The following is a 26,841-nucleotide window of genomic DNA, read 5'->3' as shown; positions in this document are numbered from 1 at the left end:
AGAGACAGACTGGCATTGGCTGGAGGGGTCCTGAGAGGCTGTCAGACACGGTGGTAATCAGCTTCACTTGTACACTGGCATCCCCCAAGGAGCTTAAAAATTCTGATGCCTGGGTTCTGTCTCCCTGGATTCTGATTCAATTCGTCTGTGGTGGACCCTGGGTATGTGGATTGTTGAAGGGTTTCCCTTGATGAATCTAATGTTGAAAAACCCTGATCTAAACCAATTCAGAAACATGAGGTGACTGCCCCCCAAGTGACCTAGAGGGTCAGAGGCAGGTCTCGTGCTGTCCGCAGAGTGCTCCTCCGGTGCCTGGCTGGCCCTCAGAACCTGCCCCAGGCTGGGTACACCACCAGGTTAATTCTTCCTCCCCCTTAATTGTCAGTGAGGTAGGATGTGTGGTGCTGTAAGCACACCTCTGCTCCCAGCTCAGTGACAGAGCTTACTGCAGCTCATCAGTTTCCCTAACAAGATTTTCCTTGGTGACAGTGAAACAAATCATTTTAATTAGCATTAGATAATGAATTTAAATGGCATTGAAGTAATTCCAAAATCTGCCTTAACTGCCCCAAATAACATCATGCAGGAGGTACTCTAGTGGGATTTATGGTTGAAAAACGGCTATGCTAAGGACACAACTGAAAGGTTTCCTTGCATGGGGTTATCCTCCCTGGTTTTATTTTGTACAAACAGTCCGGTTAGCACAGAGACTGGCCGAGCTGCAAGGATTTAGATGTTGTTTGGTGTCCTTGCCCTTTATCAGGTGTGCACATCTCATCTGCTTGTCCTCCTAATGTGGCTGTGACCCTCCGCTTAGACCATGCTGTTAACAGGGAGCTCATTCTCAAGCTCCTGAGAAGCCCTCTCCACTCTGTAAGTCCTTCCTTAGACTCAGCTGAGATGGTACCCCTGTCATTTGTCCCTTTGATCCCAGTTCTCTTTGGGAATTCATTGCCTGCCCCTCAGTGCCAGGGGCAACATCTCTGGGTGTCCCAAGGGGTTTGAATAGCCGTTGTGTTTGGGATGAATACTGCTGCTGTTAGCCTCTGACTGGTGGGACTGGGAAAAGAACGCATTGTCCTCCTGGCCCTGAAAGAGCTGCAAGTCAGGTGCCCTTCCCCTTCAACTTCCATGAAATTGGCAGTGGATAGGTTTGATTTCCCTTTTTCTTAAAGAAAAAGGGAAAGGAACAATCTTATCAAACTGTAAGTCATGGGGCCATCTGTATGCCTGTCTAGCTGTTAGTGTCGTGCTATTTTGACGTAGAAAAAGGGGCTCTGCCTTCTTTCACTAATTGGCCAGACCCCACTGTAGACTGTCTATTCCTAGACCTTAGCAGCTTTATGATTATGGGATTGCACGAGTGACAGACTCAAAGGTGACAGTCTTCTTGCATCACTTGAATGTACATTTTATAAAGTGAGATAGTAGAAGACTTACATAAGGGCTTTTCTATGGGCAAAGATCAAAGTATTTTGTTCAGTCTCTATCTGAAACAGTATTTTTGGAGTTAAAAGACGGAGGTACTATAGCCACATTCTGTGTTTCTTTGATCAGCTCTGACACCAACTGGTGTCAACTTGGGTGCTAATCACCCAGAGTTAGAGTGGGGCCTCTGTGGGTTCAAAGGCATGGTCCCCAACTAGAGTGCCCTTTCTTCAGATGCCAGCCACACTTTGGGAGTCCCCAGACCACTGTGCTTCTAACAACTGGCTACCAATTCAGAGGTTCCCACAGCACTGTTTTGATAAAGTGATGCATAGAACTCAGGACAGCACTGTGCTCATGACTACTGTTCTATCACAAAGAATTGGCATTAGGACTAGCCAAATGAAGAGCTGCATAGGGCAAGGCTTGGGAGGGCCTGAATGCAGAGCTTCCTTGTCCTCTCCCAATGGAATCAGGGTGCACCATCCTCTGTATACATCTACGGGTTTACTAGTTGGGAAGTTCCACTCAGCTCGATGCCTAGAGTTCTTACTGGAATTTCCTTATGTAGGCATGATTGGTTGGATCATGACTTGAACTCTCTCTACCTTCCCTCCTTGGAGGTTGGACTGGCTCAAAGCCCCACCCTCTAATCACATGTCTTACTGGTAACCAGCACCATCCAGGGTCATTGCATCTCTTAACCATAATCTCCAGTGTAATACAAGAGGCTCATGAATAGCAAAGACCCTTCCATTACTTAGGAAATTCCAGGGAATTTGTCTGTCTTCTAGGAACCAAGACCAAAGGCTGGTCAAACTTCTTATTGTATAACAAGACCGAATCTACCAAATGCACTTTAGAGTAGAGGGAGGTTGGAGTCAGGTGCTGTCGACAGTGCACCCACTTTCCACTCTGTCAACATGTGGCCCAAAGTGGATGCAAAATGGGAGAATTGCTTTATTTGGTCACCATACTTCTTTCAAAGGATTTTGCGATGCTGGTATTTAAATGATTGTACTCTATATTGTGCATCATTAAATTCATATATTTATACATATATCCTATGTATCAACCCATAATCTACATTAACATGCCATATAGGTAATTTTCAAGTTGATTTTGGCTAGATGTGGTTTTACCTTACCCACTGACTTGAAAACCTAACTTCCATGTAAAACACTATTCTATTAAGCCAATTCTTCTATGGCTTTCCAGAAGTTGGATTATTCAAATCCTGTTTGAACCTTTTTGGTAACCAGTTGCTCCTGGATTTAAGGGTCCACCCATTCAATTGTTGGACAGCTTAATGGTTTGATAGTAACCATGGTCCCCTGACTCAACCTGCTATAGTCACACAGAGTACACCATCTGTTAGAAGAAGACTTCAGATATTTGAAGACTGATATCCTGTGTGCTATGAAGTCATCCTTTTTTTTTTTTTTTGTAAGCAATCATTCTCTGATTTCTTCAACTATTTTTCATATGTTCTTCTACATAGATGGTTTTAGTACAACCTCATCAGCCTTCCTGTGGATATTTAATGTCCCTTGTAAAGTGGTGTGCCAAGAACTGAATACGATACTCCAAGAGTGGTTAAACACTTATAACATAGCTCTTAATTTACTGATGGGACATTCTAGGCCCATTAATTCAATCATCTTGCGATTACACTTTTTAAGCTTTAATTATAATTTCTCTGCCTTTTCACAGATGAAGTAAATGTACTTGGTAGACACATGTCCCTGGGATGCCCAGCACACATCTCCTTTCCTGCTGGTAATGCATCATGAATTTTCCTTGGGCTAGCCAGCCACTTCCCCATTCTCAGTCTCTATACCCAGAGTTGAGAATGTAACCCAGGCTAAACAGTGTTCTATTCCCCTTACCAAGGTGATTGGATCTTTTGCTCAAAGTATTAGGAAAGAAGGTTTCTTTCCACTGAGGTTGCCATATTGATATAAGAGCCTTGAGCTCTACCACTGGATGAAGCCAACAGGGTGGAAAGCAGATGAGCAGGATTGCAACCGAGGGAGAGACTGAGTTTTGTGACGTCAGTAGTCCAGCTTCCAACTCTGTCTGAAGCCAGATCTAACCTGGACTTGACAGTTACTTGAAATTGGTGTAAGCAAACAAAAAAAGAAAAACAACAACAAACCCAGCAAACTTTTTAGTCAAGGGTCCTAACTAATACAACTATTTTCCATTCAGTAAATGTTTAACAACCAGTCCTTTCAGGGAAGAGAAAGGAAAAGCCTTGATTTATAGTGCTAACTACTTTCTGTAGTTGAAATACCCCTCGGGAACAATTACAAGCTAACAATGTCAATGTCGTCCTAAGTTTTCTGAAAACTCAGTGATCAGCTCTCACAAGGTAGCTTCAGCACATTATTGCTTCTGTGTCTATACTCAAGTTACTAATACAAAATTGATCGAGACTAAGCCAAGGATTAAGCTCAGAAGCCAATGAGAAATTTCCTCTGCTCTCTAACTGGACATGGACACAGCAATCAACATCCTCTGGGCAAATCCAACAAGCTACAAATTTAGCTCTTTTTACTAACATCCAGCCCATGTTTCTACTTTGTCCATTATCATTAGAAAACATCAGAAATTTTGCTCATGGCAGGTATACATCCTTGGATCCCTGTCCCCTGTTGGTTCAGCCACCATGAGAAATAAAGTCATGGTGTCCTGACTTGTTCTTAATGACCCATGCTGCCTCCTGAAGATCACTGCTTTCCATTCTAAATGGCAAGCCACCTGCCAGAAGTTCTGGTGGGATTTTTATTGCTTGCCAGGGGTCTATCATTTCTGGAATCTGTCCCTCTTCCCACTTAGAAAACTTGAACATTGCCTGTGTCTAGTCTTCCCTCACTTATACAGATGATTTTGGGTATGTGCCATGGGAGAAATCAGAAATGATTAGAGTTGGAGTGTTTTATAACATTTGTCATTTTCTTTTTTGTAATTTTGCCAACATCTGTTTTCCTTCAACAGATCTGCTATTTCATAGGGGTCTAGAGGCCTGCCTTATGTAAAGAATCTGGAGTTTTATTCTCCAATCTTGAGATCTGTGTCTCCTTTAATAATGTTTGCTATAGGCTTTTTGATCAGAAGCATACTCCCACTGGTAGAACTTTGGTTTCTCTCTCCTTGTGCTTTACCTACATGCTCTTCACTGTGTATTTCAGGTCTGTGGATTTCCAAATAAGACTATACTCTTAAACATTTCATCTGACTCCCCTTTCCCTTCTACTAGGCATTTCTTTTAAATGATTGAACTATCCATGGGCCTCTCACCATTAGGTGAGATTATCAACCCACCAAGGTTTCAAAATACCTAAGACTATAGTTCTCATCTTGGATTGAAATTCCATGATAATTCCTACTTTTTTGGGGGAAGGGGGGTACATCGATATAAAGACCTCTGAGGTCCTCATCACCAAAGCTAAACACATCTCTGTGGTTTCCTAGTTAGAATTACTGCCATTTTATCTGTCATTTTTATTTTGTGTTTTTATCTTTCAGTGTGAGGAACTTTCTCAAATTGGTAATCATGAACTGGCAGATACACTCTTGTGGATCCCCTGGTATTGGTGATACACCCACACCCCTGGCCTGGGCCATGGTTTTTTCATGGCTTTGTTATAGTTTTCCTAGCCAAAATGCTGTTCCTGGACACCATCTATACAACTAGCCCTTCACTTTCTAAAGCTCCTTGATTCAGCTGTCCTTGGAGGGAAAACAATATGAAAGTAAGGCCTATGTCACCAAGTTCCTCCATCACCAAACCAGGAAGTGGTAATGGCATAATGATTATAATGTTCAGAAGGGAATCCATTCATTGTTCTTGAGTTCTTTTTCCACCCTGGCTATTTGTGGACTATGTGACCTTGGACAAGCTCTCGGCTTTGCTTTTCTTTCTTATCCGATGGGTGAAAAAAGTCTGCTCTGCCCAGATCTGAGAGTCACGTTTAGAATGAAATGAGAAGATGTACATGAAAGACATGGTGAGTTGAGCATTACACACAACTGACAGGTAACATTATCAAGACTTCCTGTGAAGCACAGGATGTGAAATTGAACTGGATTTGTGGAATTTCATTATTTCATCCATCATGATCAGGAGGTCTTATTTCCCTGATTGAACATCACAGTGGAAGGAGAATCAAGACTGTGCAATTTGCTGAACTCATGAATCTTCATTTGATCTTGAGTTGGCATCTCCACTAGGAAAGGCACTCCACTAAACAGAGCAAGGCAGGTTTGGGACTGATGGGATTGTTGTCACTGTAGACCAGCCTAAATGAAATGGTGCCCACTGATAAGCACTGCAATTAAACTGCTTCCTATCACTTTAAATAAACCTTCTATTCATTCCTGGTCCCTGGAGAGTGGAGGGGGAGAAGAGAGAGAACTAAAAATACTGGCTTATGTTCATGTTGGTAATTTAATGTTGGTAATTTATAACTGATAAGACTAATTGCTGCCCTTCTTAGTGGGCTGTCTAGAAGGTTTGTTTAAAATCCAATGGCTACTCATAAAGTCTCAAGGAAGGGAGAGGTGCCAGGTCTGGGCCTGGTCTGTGCCATAATTCCTTACCAATTTGAAATAAAGACTAGCAATCAGGCTTTTACAAAGGACTTACAAGTTAAAGCTAAGTAACTGAAAAGCCATGGATTACATGGGAATATTATTTTGTGAATAATACTCAAAGACATGATTGTGAAAACACGGGACATAGGGAATGTGTTTCCCCCAACCCTGAGTCCTTGTCACCCCCACTGCCCAGCCAAAGATGCTTTAGTGCCCCTGAATGCATTAACCATGGATTTGCCATCAGATCTTCATCAGCATATGTGATTTTGATGGATAGACCACCAAGATATACAGTACAGACACAGTAGAGCAAACTGGAGTGGGGGAAACCATCTACAATCCTACCAAATTAACTGTCCTTCCAGCTCTTGTTCATAGCCATAGATATTTCCCACAGAGTAGAAACAAATTGGACAGCACTGTAAGATTCTTCCTAAACAGATTAAGCCCATTGTGATAGTATTGCAGAAGTCTGATTTCAGTCATTTTTAGGGCTCCGTGGCTTTCAACCCGGGTACACAGGAGAATCTTTGACAAACCTGGTGCAAGACTATGGGAGGGACCTGGTCCCTGGTCTGAGGTTGTCCCCATCATGGCCAGTGGTGCTAAAGAGCTGGTTCTCTGCTGTCTGCTGGGCATGCCTGTCCCCTGAGAGCCCCTCAGAGTCCTCCACTATGATCTGGAATGCTGCTTCTGAGCTGTGGCAAGTAGGGTCCATGTGCCACGGTACTCCATAGTTGCCCTCTGGCAGGGACCCTGAGTATAGGCAGTGACTTGTGGAAACACAGGATGCTTCCTCTCTTCCCAGCCTCAGGCAGTTGTTATCACCCCACCAGAGAAACACAGAGACAGAAGCAGAGACATAGGCAGACTCCTTGCAGGGAGCCCAATGTGGGACTCAACTCCAGGATGCTGGGATCACGACCTAAGCCAAAGATAGATGCTCAACCCCTAGGCCACCCAGACACCCCTAGTTTTAACAACAAAAATTACCAAAATAATGTCATATACAAATAAATGCAAAAATGTAGATATAACATTTGGTGCCCTGCCTAACGGTTTGAGAAATGTGGCAAGGTGTTTAAAAAACCTGTAGAGGGAGGCCAGCTTGTGTCCAGGACTGAACCCTCAGGAGGGGCAGTGATGTCATGAAAGTTCATAGGTGGTCAGCCTTATAAACTCTGAATCATAATTCTGTCGTTATCCAGCGGATGATTGATCTCTTAGACTGTTAACCAAGCTCACAGAGCCCAGTGCATAAACCAGAATGTCAACTTAGTGATTTGTATCATGAGCATATAACTGTCAAACAGATCAAAGCTTATGTAAGGTCAATTAGTAGAGATTCATCAAGTGTCTGCTGTTGTAAATACAGCCATGAACAGACACACGAGGTCTCTGCCCTTGCGTCATAGAATCTGTTGGTCTATTTACCCTCTTTCTGTAGGAAAGCTGCTTTTGTGAGCCTGAAATTAAAGCAAAGGTGGTGAGGTGAGTGATCTTGAACAGGTAATGGCATCTTAATATCCTTCTTTGATAGTCCAAGAGTGCACCTGTCCAAATGTGGACCTATGGGTCCAAAGCCTTTCCTCTGGAAGATGCCAGAAACAACGTCTAATTTGAGGTCCCAAATCTTTTTTTTTTATTAACTCTATCTAGACTTCTCATTTCTAAAAAATGAAAATATATTTTAAAAGTTCAGAGAAGTGGTCATCATCCATACTGAGATGAACCACTTGACCCATTTATTTTCAATCTTCCTTTAAAATAGAATCACTACAATGGCTTTTAAAAAAAATAGTATGCTCAATAATTCAGAGAAGTACATAGATAATTGAATGAACAACTATCCAAAATATGCCACCCAGGAATACCCCCATTACTGATGTTACTTGAACAACTGCCCATGAACACACACAGTTTGAGGAAAATGTGGGTAGATTACATGGTAACAACCCTTATTTAAAAACAATGCCCTGAGGGGATCCCTGGGTGGCTCGGTGGTTTGGCGCCTGCCTTTGGCCCAGGGCACGATCCTGGAGTCCTGGGATCGAGTCCCACATCGGGTTCCAGCATGGAGCCTGCTTCTCCTTCTTCCTGTCCCTGTGTCTCTCTCTCTCTCTCTCTCTATCAAGAATAAATAATCTTAAAAAATTAAATAAAAAATAAAAACAATGCCCTGCTATACATGTTATTTTTAGATGAAAATAAATGGAAGTTTACCTAAGTTAATAGCAGAATAGAAACAAGTAAGCAAAAATTATTTAAGAGCTAGTATTTCTTGAAAGATACATTTAAAAAAAATTATGAGAAACATTAAGAATTCAGAGGTGTTCTCTAAGTTTATGTGCCAATTTTAAATTGTATCAACTGCTTCCCTGTTTAAAACCTAACCCTTGAACATTGATTCTTCTGTCACCCCTTCTCCAAACTTCCGATTCTGTTATGTTTATTGTTTTATATATGAACATGTGGATTCATTTAATGACTGGCTTCATAATGCTCACCCTGTCATCACCACTCCTGTGACTTCTGGGATTAGCTGCATATTCCATGTGATTCAGCGTTTAGTCCCCTCTTTTGTCTTTGTGTCTTCACTGCTCAGTTCCAGATACTGGTTCTGTATTGGTTGACGTCTTTCGTATATTAAGATATTCTGTCTGTTGTCTTTGTTTTTTGTTTTTTGTTTTTTTTTGTTTCTGTTTTTTGTCTTTGTTTTTTAAAGAATGTCTAGGCTGGGTATAATATCAAGGAGTTACACTTTCTCCTCCCCGCCCCCCCCCCGCCCCCACACACACTTTGTAAGAACTTTGCTTGTCATTCAGCATTGAAATGGAGCTGAGGAGGAGTCTGGAGACAGGTTGAATTTCAACCCTTGCAGGTGGTTTGTTTTTTTGCCTCCATACTTACATTCTTTATTTTGCATATTCCGTGGCTTAAAAGGGAGCTCTATCCAGAATTTGGGGTCGAGGCCATGTTGGGTTCTGTGCTCAATGGGGAGTCTGCTTGGGATTCTTTCTCTCCCTCTGCCTCTTCCCCCATTTGTGAACTTGCACTTGTTCAGTCTCTTGTGTGCATGTGCTCTCACTCTCTCTCAAATAGACTTTCAAATAGATAAGGAAATATATACATTCTAAAAAATTAGTATACCACTTATCTGTTTCTTTCTAGATTTCAGCATATTTGTGCTAATTCTCTGGATTTTGTAAACACACAAGTATAGCTTTTGGAGTAGCAGGGGAAGGTTGAAAGTTGGACTTCTGAACTGCTCCACATAACTGTTTTCCTATGTTCTTGGCTCCTGGTTTGTAAGTTTTATTACATTATTTTTCTTTTCTTGTTTGATGGCTGTTGATTTGTTTTGAGTTGGGTAGCCCACTTTTTTGCTTTTTTAATAAATTTATTTAGGGAGGGAATACTTAAGATGCTATTTGGGTCTGTTCTCTTAACCACAGGAGCCCCTCATACACTAGATTCAGATACCTTAATATCACAGTCTAGACTACAAAGCTTGACTGACTTTCTTGTCTATGAAGTTAACTGTGTGGTTCTTCAAATTATCACTCTTTGAAATAGAACATGATTAATGACTTGAAATCGAGGTTAATGATCATCAGGAAGTGATATGCAAAGGGCTAAAATGGTGCTTTGGTTTAGGTGTGGCAGTTCCCACCCCTATTTAAATTAATTTTAACTACTTTAAACCATTATTAATATTTAACTGACTTCTAACTATGCTAAATTTCCAGACTCCATATGTTTATAATTTTTAATTTATTTTTTATTTTATTTTATTTTATTTTTTGTTTGTAATTTTTTTAACAGAAAACTCAGAATGGGAAAGGGGAAAGAGGAATTAGAAGTCTTATTTTTTTTTTAAAGATTTCATTTATTTTAGAGACTGTATGAGCAGAGAGTGAGGGAGAGAGAGCGAATCTCAAGCAGACTCCATGCTAAGCGCAGAGCCTGATGTGAGTTTCAATCCCAGGACCCTAGATCATGATCTGAGCCAAAATCAGGAGTCAAGTGCTCAAGAAACTGAGCCCTGCCCCAGGCACCTCTAGAGGTCTTACTCTTAATCTCCACCCCCCCCCCCCCCCCGCCCCGCCCCGGCTCAACAGTATCATAGCCATGGTCAATGGTGTTACACTTTAGGAGTTTAATTTTTCACTTAATTATATTCATTCAGACACAACCTGGCAATTTGAAGAAAGATCTATGGGTGAGATTTACCCAAATACTTTGAGATGGGGTCAGTAGTTTTTCCCCCTTCTCCAGTTTGAGAGCTGCTTTGAAGTCAGTAGCTCCCCTGAGCAAGCTGCTATCTGCTGTCTCTGTTTAACAACACCCCCTGCTCTCTCCCCCCACCAAAAGAACAGTATAAGTACTGGGCATTCTGACATATCTTAGCTACTCAAGATACAAAATTGTCTTCTTGGTGCTAGCATCCCTTGTGACAAGCAGCATCCCTTTACCTGATCCATCCTGAGATGAGAAACTCGAGCAACGGACTTGAACTACTCTGGGAACTTCAAAAGGCAGCTGGAAAAATAGATAGGAATTGGAGATGAAGGCTGTATCTGGAAGTGTGTGTAGCAAGATCCTGAAAGGTGAACAAAAACATTCAGGGCTTTCCATTTTGGCAGCCTGTCCTGGATTCCTTGGATCTTAGAGGCCGACTTCACATCTATGAAGATACAAAATTAGGAACCTAGAGAGAGAAAGGGTCTAGGTCAAGGTATCCCAGCAAGGTCGCATTGAATGTAACGATTATAACCAGATTTCCTGTCTCTCATTCTGGTCTCACCACCCAGCCTGGAGTTTTAGATCAGAAAGCAAGGGAAGTGAGAGAAACAAGTGTTGCTTTATTTTGATGGAGGGAATAAAATTGGAAAACTCCTAGGAAAGTTGAAAGTATCCTACATATATTCCTTACCTAGATTAGCTGATTGTTTTGTATTTGCCTCTCCCTCTCCTCCCTCTCCTCCCTCTCCTCCCTCTCCTCCCTCTCCTCCCTCTCCTCCCTCTCCTCCCTCTCCTCCCTCTCCTCCCTCTCCTCCCTCTCCTCCCTCTCCTCCCTCTCCTCCCTCTCCTCCCTCTCCTCCCTCTCCTCCCTCTCCTCCCTCTCCTCCCTCTCCTCCCTCTCCTCCCTCTCCTCCCTCTCCTCCCTCTCCTCCCTCTCCTCCCTCTCCTCCCTCTCCTCCCTCTCCTCCCTCTCCTCCCTCTCCTCCCTCTCTCTCCATTTATTAATGAGAAACACAGAGAGAGAGAGAGGCAGAGGCACAGGCAGAGGGAGAAGCAGGCTCCATGCAGGGAGCCCGACGTGGGACTTGATCCCAGGTCTCCAGGATCGTGCCCTGGGCCGAAGGCAAGCGTCAAACCGCTGAGCCACCCAGGGATCCCTCTTTCTTTCTTTAAATATATTGATGTATATGCATTATATATATATATTACAACTATCTGAAGGTCAACTGGAGAGATGTCCCTTTGTCCCTAAATACATACATGTGTCTTTCCTTAGACAAGGACATTTTCTCACACAAAGTACAATTCTCCAAACCGTGGTATAAAACTGTTTCCTAATCCATAGTCCATATTCCAATTTTGTCAGTTGTTCTGGTAATGTTAATGCCCTTGATGGTTTCTTTTTTCTGGCTTAAGGTCTAATCCAGAATCAAATATGGCATCTAGTTGTTGTACCTCTTTAGTTTCCTTTACCTGGAATAGTTCTTCAGCAACTTTTTTTTTTTCATTCTTGACCTTTATTTTTAAAGATCACTGAGGAGTTATTCCAGCATGCCTCTTGACTTGTGTTTGCCAGATGAAATTCAGAGTTTGCATCTAGGGTAGGAATAGGAGGGAAGTAAGGTTGTATCCCAGGTATGTCAAGAGGCACCTTCCTTTGGTTACATCTATTGGTGATAACTAAGAAGCATCTGTCTTGTCAAATTCAAAGCTACTTTTTTTCATAAGAATAAGTAAAATCTTTATTTACTTGTTCATGAGAGACACACAGAGAGGGGCAGAGACACAGGCAGAGGGAAAAGTAGGCTCCATGCAGGGAGCCCGATGTGGGACTTGATCCCAGGACTCCAGGGTCATGCCCTGGGCTGAAGGGTGGTGCTAAACTGCTGAGCCACCGGGCTGCTCTAAATAAAATCTTTAAAAAAAAAAAAAAAAAAGAAAAAGAAAAGAAAATATCTTTTGAAGGTAAAAGTCAAGCAGGTTTCCTTGCAGCCCATGATAAAAGACCTGGCTTCCTCAAACTGTGACCCAAATGTGCTGTGTGTGGCCCCTGCCCAGACTGCGTTGTTACTCCCATGGAAACTGGCCAGTTTCCATTCTTGTGCACATGTCCCAGCACCATTTATTGCAGAGACTACTTCCTCCCACTATATGTTCTTGCTTCCTCTGTTGTAGATGAATTGACCATACACCTTGGGTTTGTTTCTGGGCTCTCTATTCTGTTCCATTGATCTATTTTTGTGCCTGTACCCTACTGTTTGGATAACTACAGTATGTCTTTATAGTATGACTTGAAGTCAGGGAACATGATATCTCCACCTTTGCTCTTCTTTTTCAATCTGGCTTTGGCTATTTGGGATCTTTTGTGGTTTCATACACATTTTAGTAGTAGTCTAGTTCTGTGAAATATATTATTTTTTAAAAGACTTATTTATTTTTAGAGACAGAGAGAGTATGGAACAGGGCAGAGGGAGAGAGAAACTCAAGAAGACTCTGTGCTGAGTATGGGGCCCATTGCAGGGCTCAGTCTCACAACACTGGGATCACAGCCTGAACCGAAGCCGTGAGTCAAATGCTCAGCTGACTGAACCACCCCAACACCCCAATGCCATTGGTATTTTGATAGGGTTGTATTGAGTCTATAGATAAGCATGGACATTTTAACAACATTAGTCCTTCCAATCTCTGAGCATGGAATATCTTTCAATTTATTTGTGTCATCTTCAGTTCTTTTCATCTGTGTCTTACAGAATACAGATCTTTTACCTCCTTAGTTAAATTTATTAATGCATATTCTTCTTGATGCAATTGTAAATGGGATTATTTTCTTACTCTTTCTGCTAGTTTATTAGTGTATAGAATGCAACAGATTCCTGTATATTTGTTTTGTATTCTGCATATTCAATGAATTCATTTAGCTTGATAGTTTTTGGTGGAGACTTTACAAATATTTTTTTAAAAGATTTTATTCATCCTTGAGACAGACACACACACAGAGAGAGAGAGAGAGAGAGAGAGAGAGAGAGAGAGAGAGAGAGAGACACAGGCAGAGGGAGAAACAGGCTCCATGCAGGGAGCCCAACGTGGGAATCGATACCCGGTCCCCAGGATCAGGCCCTGGGCTGAGGTGGCACTAAACTGCTGAACCACCCAGGCTGCCCACTTACAAATATTTTTACATGAAGAAATTTTTCAAAAACAAAACAAAAACAAACAAAAAGGTTTAAAAAATACTTCAGTTTGGAAAGTTTGTTTAAAAATTAGGAGATGCCTAGAAATATTTTACAAAGGGTAAAATATCTTGAATTGAGCAAAGTATTGTTAATAAAATATGAGGCCCCTCTAAAAAAATTGAAAATCAATTCAAAATTTGAAAAATTCCAAGTACTTCTCTTTAGCTTTATAGAAGTCGTGTTAGAAAGGATACTGGCCAATTAACATTTTCAGTACATTTTATATCAAAGGACTTCCAAATTTATGGAAAAATATCAATTTAAAGTGACTCTAAATTCATGATAGAGTTTTTCATCTTTTACCTGTCAAGGAAGAACTTCTTCCAAAAAACGATTAGTTTGTATCATGATGAATAGTGCTCCAGCTGCGTTAGGTCCAAAGTCTGGATTTTTTTGTAATATCAAAACAAGATAGAGGTATCCCTTACTACTTCATTCTGAATTTTATCTGAGATCTGGAAAAGGCTACCCTTAAAGGGCCACCTTGTTCTCACCTATTCTGAGCTAAGACTCACGTCTACCTTTCCTCAGTGATTATGACGCTCTCGCTTAGCTGGCAGTATATCTCAAGGCCTCCTCCCATTCCTTGAAAAGAAATATTTTCCCCTTCAAAGAAAAGGAAAGGGGGCTTATTTATTTCTTTATAGAAGGAAATGTTACAAAAATATGCTAAAAGATACACGTATTCAGTATCCATAAGGCAATAATCCATTGTATTTTCATCTCAAAATTTTTGCCTTTCTATAAACTAGAATTGTTTGCATCCTGTTAGACCTCCAAAAGTTAACTTCTAGCTCTACAGAATTGCAAAATAGTCAATGAAAAGTATAGACCTCTTCAGAATCAGATAACCTTGGAGAGTTCCTCTAAATATCTAACATTCTTTGAAAAGGACACTTACTCATCTTCTTGCCCGTTACAAAATTTTTCACTATTTTTCCTGACATATTTAAATTGTGTGGATTTAAAATCTGCAAGGTAAAATTCTGTACACCAAAAACTTAGAGAATATAGTCATTTTCAACTGCCCACTATCCAATTATCAAATAAGAGAAAAATTTCCCCACCCCATATACATACATAGGCATACTTAGACCCCCAAAAAATGAATTCCATTCATTTTTCTTGACAACAGATAGTCTAGACTTGAGCTTTTGGAGGTAGACAGGCATATACAGAGACGCTGTGTGTCTGGAACACAGTGTTTTGGCACCTGTAGAAATGCACCTATTAACTTGTATCCTCTGCTCACCCCTAGGGAAGCCATAAGAAGCAGATACACAAAACTGAAATTCTGTGACTTGTCTTGTGTTAAAATGCACACTTGGCCTTAGCCCAACTATTCCATCCTTGGAAGGCTTTAAATGCAAAGAGACCATCGTCTTCCTGATACCTTCACAGACTCCAGGGTTAATGACTTCAACACCTTTTTTGGAGGATGCACTTCAACCTGTAATACACCTCAACTCCTGTTCTTGCAAGACAAGCACATCTGCATTCAGATGTATATTGCCTTGTTGCCATTAATCCTAGAGTTAAAAATTGAAATCTGTACCCAGGCCCTAGGCAGAGGGATAAAAGGAACCTTGGTATTTTTTTTCCTACCCTTTCTGTCTTCTTGGTCCTTATTGTTCCATCCCATGCCTTCAGGCAGTCTGAGCCTGAAGATCTTAGATCTTAGTGAGAAAAAGTTGTCAAACGCTCCCCTGTTGCTCTCTGCTCTGGGATCCAAATCCTGTCTGCTCTCAGCACAGCAGAGCTGCTCTCTGCTTTCTACCTGGTGAGTCCTGAGTTAGGAGGGACGGGGTGTATGGGGTTGCTTCAGGGCATTGAGGGCTTCCTGGGAGGAGAGTGAGAAGTGGGCACAAGCCAAAAGTCAGAAAAAGCCTGCCACCATGATTTTACTTCTTTTTTCTTTTTTCTTCCAGAAATGAGCCTATTAATAGGAAAAAAGCCACCACTATTTGTTAACTTGATATGCGGACCCAGGCCCTGTTCTTGGGCCTACATATATATGATCTAACTTTGTTGTCATTATCATAGTCCCTGTTTTATAGTTTACAAAGCATTTTCTTACCTTTATTGCATCCTTTTGAAAGGGTAGAAAAGATTCCATTCCCATTTGGGGGATGGGCAAGTGACCTAAGTGATGTAGGTAGAACTCAAACCTAGTTCACAGAAGCGGCCAGATTTTTCCTTGGGAGCAGCTTAAAGGTCCTACTCCACAAGAGCTATTTTATTCCTACCTGTTTGGGAATATTTTAGAATCTGCTTCTAAGGGTCAATGTGGAAGGCAGCCATGTCTTAGAGCCCTGCTCCATCATGATACTCATGTATAGCTTTCTCTCTCATACAGGCATACATATGAAACTTGTGATCTCGTTTGGGGGAAGAAACCATGGGTTTACCTTGATAAGCTCTCCTGAGGGATCTACTTTCTTTCCATCAGTGTAGCCCACTTTTTCCCAAGGGACCAATCCAAGGGCAGGCTCAGCCCAATGCTGTCATAATTCCTAGCTGGACCTTCTGTCTTGAGTCTTTGAAACCTATTCTTTGTGGATCACAAGGCTAACACATGAAGGTACTCTATGGAGAATGATGATGGTTTCTGCTTACATATTAACAATCTATTGCCGCATAACAAATTATCCCAAATTTAACAGCTTGAAGCAACATGTATGTGTTATCTCCTAGTTCCTTTGGGGCAGGAATCCTGGCTTCGATTAGGGTTCTGGTTTAGGATTAGCGTTCTGGCTTAGGATCTCTCATGAGGTTCCTTCAAGCTATCCCCTGGGCTTGCACCTCAAGGTGGTGGATCTGCTCACTCCTAGGGTGGGATTATTAGTAGGACTCAGTTCTCCTCTGGCTCTTGACTGATACCTCAGCATATGGGCTTCTCCATCACTTCTTAATGTCCTCATGACATGGCAGTTGGCTTTTGCTAGAGCAAGTGGTTCAGAGAGGTCCCAAGATGGAAGCTGCAGTCTTCTATTACCTAAGGTCTGGTGCAACCTACTATTACTTCTGCTGTAGTCTATTGATAACACAGATGAGCCCTAGTACTGTGTGGGAAGAGAATACGCAAGGGTGAAAATATCCAGAAGTAGGGGTCCCTATGGGCCATTTGTACGAAGGCTACCACAATTCGTCTATACAAATATCTCACATTTTTCAGAGAAATTCTCATATTGTTTTTAAACTTTGGTTTGAGTTTTTGTATTTTTTTAGCATGAATTTATCTTGCTTTTCCAATAAATCAAAAGCCTCTCAAGGAAAGAGAATACGACATTTCCAGATTTCTTGGCCTTCTCCCAACCCCAATCCTCCCAACCCACACCAGGAAACAAAACAAAGCAAAGATAAATGAAGCTCATGTGGATTTGGAAAGAGTATTCAGTGCAGGAATTAGGCAGGCTTCCTTACATTCTTGGCCTCAAATTTTGCCTCTGTAAAATGGGAGGCAGAGGAGGAAAGATGGGACCAGATATTCCCTGAGGACCCTTAGCATTGCAAGGGCATTTTCTAAAATAGATGGAACTCTCCCCATTTGACACATAGGGAAACAAAGGCAGAGTTGTGGCATTAACCCAAGGTCACCAGGGTAGTCTCTGACAAAGCTGGGAGCAGAACCCTGAGGACTGTGGGACTGGTTAAATCTGGGCCAGCCAGCATCTTATCTGTTGTCATAGTAGTGTTACCATTACTACTAGTTGTACTAGTTCTACGGCCCACAACCACCCCTGCTATTCATGTAGCATCTGCTAACGGCCACATCCATTTCAAGGGTTTGTGTTATCCATATGAGTCACAACAATCCTGTGCCATAGGAATTCTTCCCTTTATACAAGGGGAAAAATTAATCCTCAGTGAGTTTTACCTTGATGATTGATTCTAAGGCACCAAAGAAGGAGTGGAAAGCAAGAATTTGAAATTTGGAGGCTGAGTTGAGGGCAAAGTGAAATAGGACACCCCAGAGGCAGGGTGACTTCATCACAGCCACCCATGACGTTTGGCAAGGCAGCTGCCCTACCTCATGCTGACTGGGTGAAGCAGCCTCCAGGGCCACCTGCGTGCAAAACAACCTTGACTCCATAGCTATCTAATGGCATCTGGGGCAGGTGGGCTACTATACTCTGAGCCAAGAATAAGCTGGGGAAAAAAGAGGTAGTATGCTTGCCCTACACATGACAGGGTGTCCTCCACTTCCAGGTGGCAGAAATGGCCACCACTGTGGTGGGACTGGAGAGAGAAGTGATGACTGAGGGATCTGTCCTAGGAGGAATCCTGCACCTCCCCAGGTCTGCCTTACGAGCAATCAGGGCCTCTGTCCTTTCCTTGCAGACCCCAGGCTGCTTCTGTCCCTAGTCTCAGGATATTTACCTCTCTTCTCCTGCATTTGGGCTACTCATAGTCTAGTCTCTGTTGCTCTCCAGTTCAGTGTGATCCTACCTCACCCCTTTGTGTGCTCCAGCTCCCAAAAGAAGGCCTTAGTAGCAGCTCTGACAACAGCTTAGAAAGTTCCTAATTTTCCCTGAGATAAGAGACCCCAGGATACAGAGGCCTGGTGATTCACTTGAGAAATAGCTAGGGATAAAAAGAAGGGAATTGCTTTCTTATGTGTTGGGGTGTCTTCCAGCAAGGAGAAGGCAAAACGTCACAGTTCTTTACGTTATCCTTCCATTTATTCATTACAGGAGACCGACATACCTGGTGTTACTCTCCAAATCTTACATCTCCAAAATGAGGCTCAGGCAGGTTAAATAACTAACCCCAGGTCATACCTGTAGTGAGAGGCGGAGTCAGGATCTGAACTGAGATACATGTAACCTGAGCCACAGGCCATGGGTCTAATATCTGAGTGCCCATGACAGGCTGGATTCTATCTTCTGGATGTTTTCTGGACGTTGTCTAATTTTAAGCCTTGCAACAACCTTGTGAGATAGGTATTACTGGACCACTTCACGGATTATGAAACTTGCTTAGCAAGGTTAAGTAACTTGCCCAAGGACACAGAGCTAGGATGTGGCAGGAGTCAAGAGGAGGTTGGAATGTAGGGCCTGCCTTCCCTCAGTCTCCAGGGCCAAGAGGGAATTCTAAGTACTGGGTGCTCCAGATAAGATTCTCTCTTGTCCCTACTCTGTGCTTCTATCAATATGAGAGATGGTGAATCCAGGACTTCATGTCTTCCCCACCTTCCATACCCACAGCTTCACTACCACCACCTGCCCGGAGACCAGCAGGACCATCTCACTGCCTCTTCATCCATGTTTGTGCAAGTGCCATATGAAGCTTGGACCTCCAACATCAGCACCTGGACTTTGATTCTGACACGTCCTATTTCCACCCCAACTCCTACCCTTCCCAAGTTCTACAGCCCTTCCACTGGGGGCCTTGGAGCTAGCATCAATCATCATAATTCCCCCTATACCTTAACGTGTCCTTTGAATTTTGAATGCGCTCACTTACTAATAAATGTATTACATGTTTTGTAGTAGAGGCACCATTGGATGGGCCAATCAGCTATTGGGTGGTCTGTGCCATGTAGATTGTTGCGTGTCCTTGGTCCACCTGCACATTAAGTACTCTTTTCATTCTCCAGTGAAATGATGATGCTCAATGATATCTGGCTCTCCCCAGAGGACCCTGTTAACCTGCAGTCCTCTCAAGTAGTGGTGGTGGTTTCCATTCGAACAGCCCTTAACTACTGGGCCTGGAGTAAGATAAGTCTCCTCCTACCTCCCGATCATTCTACTCCAAACCAGATTTGAAATGCTAACCTCTCCCTTCTTAATACACTAGTGATTCCTTGAAGAGTAGGACCCAGGTCCCCATCATTCTCTTCAACACCACTCTTGTCCAGTTCTTGGTGACCTTAACACCTACATGGATGACACTTCCAGTGCCCTTGTCTCTGGGTTCCTTTAATGGCTCTTTTACTTCAGATTCTCACTAACATGCTTCTACTCCAGAATATACCACTAAGGGAACTAAAGCTGTACCTTAAAGTTGATTTCAAATGTTCTACTTTTTGTTTAGCACTTTCTATTTTTCCAGTTCACTGTTGTCTGAACTATGAAAATTCTTCTACAGCACCAGGACCTACAATCCATCGATCCTTATGCCCACCCTAAGTATGCTGTCGCCCTAGGGTGTTCGTACTTGGGGTTTGTTCTTTCCTGCAAATACCTGCAGGGTTCACTCCTCTGCTCCTTAAAGGCTTCGCCCCAGCACCCTCCTTTGCCATCATTTTTTAACATTGCCCCCCCCCCCCAGTATTGTTGTTCTATATGGATTATTTGTCTCAATGTACTTATCACTAAAATACTACCTATATTCCTTTTTATTTCTCTGGGCTGGAAGCCTTATGAGGGCAGGAAATCTTGTTCACTGTAGCTCAATGTCTAGAACAGTGCTTGGCACATGCATGGTTATTGATATTTATTATTGAAAAAGATATGCTAGGGCTACATTTTTCAACCCAGGTCAGTTGGACTAGAAAATTCCTCCTTCCCATTTTTCTGAGGATGTAGGTGGGATGTCAGGCAAAGGAACCCCATCTCACCCAGATGAAAAACTCACCCAGATATGAGTGATTGGCAGGCAATATAGTATCAATTAAAATTTTGAAAAAAGATGAAAATTCAGGTAGGTTGCTGATCTCATGAAACTGTGAAACAAAAAATAAAAAAATAAAAGAAAATTAAAAAAAAACTATGAAACAATCTTGTTGCTCTACTCTGCTCTTGCTCTTTTCCTTCTTGTCTTAATCTCCTGCTCTTCCCATTCTATGTCTGTTTTCCTTCCCTCCATCCCTCCCTGCCTCTCATTTTGTTCTCACTCCTTGACCCCTTTTCTCTTCTCCTTAGCTTTCTTGAAGAACAAAGCAAATTATTTTTTGGAAAGAATTTTAATTTCCAAGGTGTAGGAAAAATGAAATTGTCCCTTTTCTTGAGGTTCCCTTGAGCATCCTGTGCTTTAATGAAATAAATGGCCTGAAGGAAGACATAGTGAGTGGAGGTCGGTTGGTGGGTCTGTCCGTGCTTGGGTTCTGTCTTCCTCTCTATTTGGCCTCAGCTCTAGGGGGATGGGCAGGACAGGGCAAACTTCTCACTGGTCCCTTGCCCTGTGCTATGTCTGAAATAGAACTAAATGACAGCCTAGAGATTTTGAAGAAATTTGAAGGAAGAGGGAGGGAGAAACCCCTCTTGATAGTGCATCCTGAAGCTGGTAGAAAAACAATTCTTTACCAGATGCCAAGTTTTAATCTCCATGCATGACCAGTTTTTTTCTCTCTGTCTCCATGAATTAACCTACAATAGTTGTAGTTGGTAGAACTGAGGGACAGGTCTGATGGTAGAGTACCTACCTCACCAGGGGAAGGAGAGGTGTCAGGAAAGTACACTGCAAATAATTTGACAGTCTTCACTGGGCAGTGTATGGAGCAGCATGGAATGAACGAGGACTTTGGTTTCAGGTATAATTGAACTCAAATCCTTATTGCATTATTTTCAACCTTCCAAACCTTGTCAAATATGGCTCAACTGCTTTGTGCCTTATTTTCCTTTTCTGTCAAGTGGAGATACCAGTCCCCTCACTGGGTGATCATAAGGACTGAAGACGATGCATACTAATGACAACCAGGATGACCATGATGATTAATGTGAATTTGGATATTTATTATGGGACAGACTTTGTGCAAAGTGTGCCCTTTAGCTCACATACATCACCGGAGTATGCTTGGCACATGGTGAGCATTTAATACATTTTAAATAGACTTGTTATCTAGCACTTTGAAGGAGAGTAAGAAAATGACTTTGGGGGACATGAACATTTAAGACACATGAATATTTCAAGTCACTTCTCTAGTGTGAGATGGAGAAGTTTCAGCTTCCCTGGAACTTTGATACAAAAAGAAATGGATGAGGATCCTTTAATGGCTCAACCAAATGGATGAGGTTATGGCTGCAGAAAGAAGTCCAAAATCTGTGGCTTTACCCAATGAAGGTATATTTCTCATTCAGACTACATGTCTAATGGGGGTTAATCTGGTGTCTGCTCATTGTCCTTCACAGAACTTGGCAAATGGATGCTCCATCTTGACATCTGTTTCCACAATTAACAACACATTAAAGAAGGAGGACTAGTATAGAGAAGCAGTAATCTGTATCTCTTTTGCTCATGTTTGGCCAAACCAAACCACTTGGCCACATATTAGTTGAACATAGTGGAGGCATGCAATCTACCGTGCATGTATTCAAAGAGCACTAAAATATTTGTGGACAGCCCAATGACTGTGGACACTAACAATCACCACACAAGGGCATGCCCTGGATGATGAGAATCACTGACATTCTGTTTTTACAAAATGAATAATAAAACCGAATGTGAACCAAGCACCTACCCTAGGATAGATATTGTGCCAGGTGCTTTTTGTTCATATAGCCGTTAATCCTCCCAAGAAGGTCTTAATAATCTCCATATTCTAACGAGGAAACTGGGACTCAGGGAGTTTCATTTACAAGGGCTTAATAGTATTAAGGATAGCATTAGCATGGTCTGCAGTTTTTCTGGATTTGTAGGGAAATCCTGTAAAAAGAAGAGTGCACTAGGAGGCTATAGAGACTGATTTCTTAATTTTTGAAATCTGAGCATGTGCCAGGATGGCAAATAGGTCTTGAGTGTCAGCTCTGACAGATCTGTGTTGGCTGCTAGAGAACTGTGATGAGAAGACTCTCTAATGGGAAGGAGTCATGTGATTAAGAATCTCTGCTCTAGGCATAAGAAGGGGGTGGCAACAGGGCAAACAGATGTGTGCCATCTCTGGGCATTTTTCTTAGCTTCTCTGGGTCTCAATTATATCACTTACAAAGGAAGGTGAATAAAACCTTCCCGGAATAAAGATAGGAGCCTGGCCAACATGATTTCTTGATGTCTTCAGAGGGCACCAAAACTTCTGTTTCTAGGCGCATATATTCCCACTTATTTTATGCACAGTGTTCCATCATGTAGTCATGAAAATCCATTAGTATGTGTGGGATGGAGCTGGGGAAGGGAATGCCACAGATTGTCGTTGAAAACTCATAAGGAGAGCAGAGCTAGAGGCCTTTGGCAGGAAGCATGAATCATTTATTGGCACTTAAGGATGCCAGTCATCACTGCCCTACCAAACAACTGTGAGCTGGCTATGCTCCTAGTCTATAAATCTAAGGGCTCTGTTTCTCAGTCTGGGGCAATATTTTGGGGAGGCATGAATCTTCAGATTAAAACCCCTCATCTTTTCAGAAGAATACAGCAATATATTTTTCTCAAGGTAGACGAGACACTAGTCAGGATTCCAATGGGAAATAGCACACTCAAAGGGTTTTTTTTCGAGGAGATTATAATAAAGATTCTATTTACAGAGGTATGTTTGGGATTAGGGGGATCAACAGAGAATGGTAAGACGCTCAGTGACAAGGAACAGCAAGAGGCCATTAGCACTTGTGGCCTGAAGGGACAATTAGAGGGGGGAAGGTAAGGTGTCCCTGGAACCCATGGGCAAACAGGAGGGTTGTTTAACTCGGGTCTGGCTGTAGGAACTCAGCTGCTGCTCAGGATAGTGGCACACAGGGAGGGGGCAGGGAGTAATGCCCAGAATGTTCTCTTATCTGTTGATATCCAGCTAGAGGGCAAGAGAGCCTGGGTGGTACAGACACAGGAGACAGACCCCTTGGACTCTGCAGTAGGGCAGAGAAGGGTGAATAATGAATCTAGAAGGATAGGTGGAAAAAGCCCAGCACACAAGAATAGACACATAAGGTAGAGTACTCATATGTTGAGTCACATCAGAGTTGAACAGGGAGGGAAAAGAGGGAGGACTTGAACAGAGGGAATCACCTTCATCTTGATCTTGGGGGCCAGGAGATCAGCCTGAGAGAAGCAAGTTTGAAGCTCAGCAAAACTTAAACCTACTTTCCTGGACCTAGACTCTTAGGGAATACGGTTGTTGGTTTTTAGGTAATAATTTAATGTTTTCCCTTGTTCTTAAGAAAGGTGCCTGTGAATATGGCTGCTTATATCCTTGAAGCTGAGGTGAAATGAAGGAAATGTTTTTGGTCCAGGTTGGGTTAGAAGTTGAAGGAGATGGTATATGGTCTTGGGCTGGGCCAAGTGAGGGAGCCCAGAAGTCCCTCAGGGTGAAGCTTGGGACCCACCTAAGTGATAGACATGATTCTTTGAGAGCTCTTTCTGTTGTGCATGTTTTGGTAGACTTATCTTTGCTCTTCAACAAAGGAGGCTCTTCCAGGCCACCAATCAGGTTGATAGCATCTACTTCCAATGTGTCCTTTTTTTTCCTGGAAAGGCATCCCAGCTTTGAGCCAGAACAGGGGACTGTCATGTTTTCTTCTTTTCTCAGGCCTACTACCCTCCCAAAAGCCAAACCCTCCTTCTAACCTCAGTGCAGATGCCCCCATGAGGGCAGAAAGGCCCATGACTGCATTGCCCAGTATGGCAGACTGTAGCCACGTGTGGCCATTCACAATTTAAATGAAATTAGGGGCACTTGGTGGCTTAGCCTACAGTCTACTAAATGTGTCTCTTGATGCTCGGAGTTGTAAGTTTGAGCCCCATGCTGGGTGTAGAGATAACTTAAAATCTTTTTAAAAATAAATTTTAAATGAAATTAAACTTAAATTTAAAGATTTAGTTTCTGAATCACACTAGCCACATTTCAATTGCTCAACAGTCATTCCAGCTCTGTTGTATTAGACAGCACAAAACATTCTCATTCATTATAGAAAGTTCTGCTGGACAGACCAGTCTAGATCCTCCTCATAGCCCCAGATAGTTTTTTTGAATCCTATTCCTGGACTATCTTCACCTACAGAATCCTCTATTTGGTAACAGGTGACCCTATCTGGGCTTGTATGGTTTTGTCCAGCCAGCAAATAGAACCACATTTATTTAGTTCTTAACATGTGTGCAAAACAGTGTACTGAGGGTTGTTAATACATTGTAATTACCACACAGCCTGACAAAGACATAATTACCTCCACTTTAATGATGCAGAAACAAGCCCAGAGAATTTAAATGACCATACAACTGTTAGCTTATACGGTATGGAATTACCAATACTCGGCCATTTTTAATTCAACCTCCTAGTAAGTGGCAAAGCCAGGTTTCCCATCCAGATCCAACGACTATGTCAGGTTCAGTGTGGCCGAGCCTCTGTAAGTGACAACCTTGAGACCCACTTCATAGGGCTGTAAGGATTCAGTGAAATAATTTTGGTTCTGTTCCTGGCATACATTGGGGCTTGTAGAATTTTTATTTTTTGGTTTGGTTTTAACTCCCTTCTGTCATTCTGTCTCTCTTGGAAGGTAGAGTACAGCTGTCTAAGCAGATGGGGGTGTGGAGTGGCACACCACCGTCTACTGGATCCCCTCCCAGGGACCTGGAACAGCTCATCTTCCTCACCAAGTGCTCTCCCACCTATCTTCGCCTACCCCACCAGTCCCCACCTCTCTCCATCAGGGCATCTCTTCTGCCCTGAGCCCAGGGAAAGTATATGATGGACATCGACTCTTCTCATCGTTCCCATTGCCCCTCACAGTCCAGCAAATGCACTTCATCAACAAACCTCTCCACTGGAGACCTCAGGAGGAGCTAGAAGATCAGAGGTGTACTGGAGGGGCTGCTGCTGCTGCCCTGAGCATGTCAGGTGATTATATAAGCTCTGTGCCAGACCTCCTGCATGCTGCAACTCTGGGTTCATGATTGTTTCTGGCAAGGAATCAGATTCGAAACTTCTCCCTCTTTTATTTAGTAAGAGGGAAGAGAAGTGCCACCCAGCTGAGCATCTTGCTGTTTGGGTTGAGCTTTAGGACTTGGGGGGGGTGGTAATTCCCATCCATATGAGGAAATTTTGTATCTCAAAAACAGTAGTGTTTGCTGGATAATAAATATGACATGCCTGCTTAAATTTGAACTGCAGATAAGCAATAGATTAATTTTTTGGTAGAAGTATATATGATGCAATATTTGGAACATATTTCTATTAAAAATATTTATCTGATGTGCAAATTTACCTGGACATCCTGTATATTATCTAGCAACCTTAGAGTAATTGGGCTTCTGTCTACCCTTCAGATGCCAGGTCACTTATGATTTTTGAAAAAACATTTGAGAGAGAGTATGTGTAAAAGAGCACAATCAAGGGGAAGGGCAGAGAGGGAGAAGCAGGTTCCCTACTTAGCAGGGAGTCCGATGTGTGGCACCATCCCAGGATCCCATTTATGATGATGTGAAAGATACCTGAGAATAAGGGGGACCCCATTTATGATGTGAAAGACACCTGGGAATAACGGAGATTTACATGTAATTTCCTGGCTGCATACTAGTTTTGTATTCATAGCTCTTTGTGAAGTTATTTAGACTCCTGGTTCTCAAAACATAGTCCTGGACCAGAAATGTCAGCATCACCTAGTATTTGGTAGAAATGCAAATAAATTGCCATGTCTCATCTCGGCCAATGAATCAGACACTCTGGGGGGTGGGGCTCGCAATCTGTCCAACAAACCCTCCAGGTGATGCTGATTCAGTTTGAGAACCAGAAATTTAGATTCTGAGCAATCAGATAGTCCTAGGCTTGAAACCCAGTCCCATCATTTACTGACCATGTCAACTTGGCGGAATTACTTACCCTCTCTGAGCCTCTGTGACCTCCTAAACAAACTTGAAATATAATACCTCAATTAGGATGCATTAAGAATTAAATGAAGTTACATAATATGAAATAAACCCCACAGCACCTGTCACTGTAAGAATACACAAAACAATTACTTATACTTTTATTGTACAAATATAGGTCCACTCGTGCCCTGAGATAAATTTGATGGTCAGCAGGGCAAAAGCCCTAGTTGCAGGGGTGAGCTCTGTTTGCTCAGTTCAAACAAGACTTTAATTTCCAGGAATTTGATTTCCAGTAGTCCTATGGAGGGAGGAAGGAAATAGGAGGAGAGGAGGCAGGGCGAGAAAGCATCAGCACCCAGTAGGGACTGGTTTTCTGACTTACAGACAAGCCCAGAGCAGAGGGCTATATTGATCGAATTCCCTTCTTTTCAGCACTCAGTCCAGAACATTATCCAAAAGGCAGGGTTTTTAAATTTTTTTTTTCCCCATAGAAAGATGACGGAGAGGACATGTCCGGGTGCCTCTCAAGGGAAGGTGATTAGCACACTTGGGTATGTTATAGGGCAGGTCTGGGGCCTTCCATGATCAGTCTAGATGAGGGTTTCTCAGCTTTGGTTCCATTGACTTTTTGAGTCAGATGACTCTTTGTTATGGGGCTGTC

General features: G+C 42.4%; 1 long non-coding RNA gene across 1 annotated transcript; it reads left to right on the top strand.

Moving 5' to 3' along the window:
* LOC111096835 lies at positions 1-26,103 on the top strand. Its single transcript, XR_005353189.1, has 4 exons — positions 1-161; positions 764-873; positions 21,083-21,255; positions 24,869-26,103. It is a non-coding gene; the product is annotated as an uncharacterized LOC111096835 (long non-coding RNA).
* Positions 26,104-26,841: the final 738 nt, after the last annotated feature.

This window comes from Canis lupus, chromosome 1 (assembly GCF_011100685.1).
Source record: "Canis lupus familiaris isolate Mischka breed German Shepherd chromosome 1, alternate assembly UU_Cfam_GSD_1.0, whole genome shotgun sequence".
In the NCBI taxonomy this organism is placed as follows: domain Eukaryota; kingdom Metazoa; phylum Chordata; class Mammalia; order Carnivora; family Canidae; genus Canis; species Canis lupus.
The sequence above is the reverse complement of the archived record's forward strand: the minus strand, read 5'-3'. Positions and strand labels throughout refer to the sequence as shown.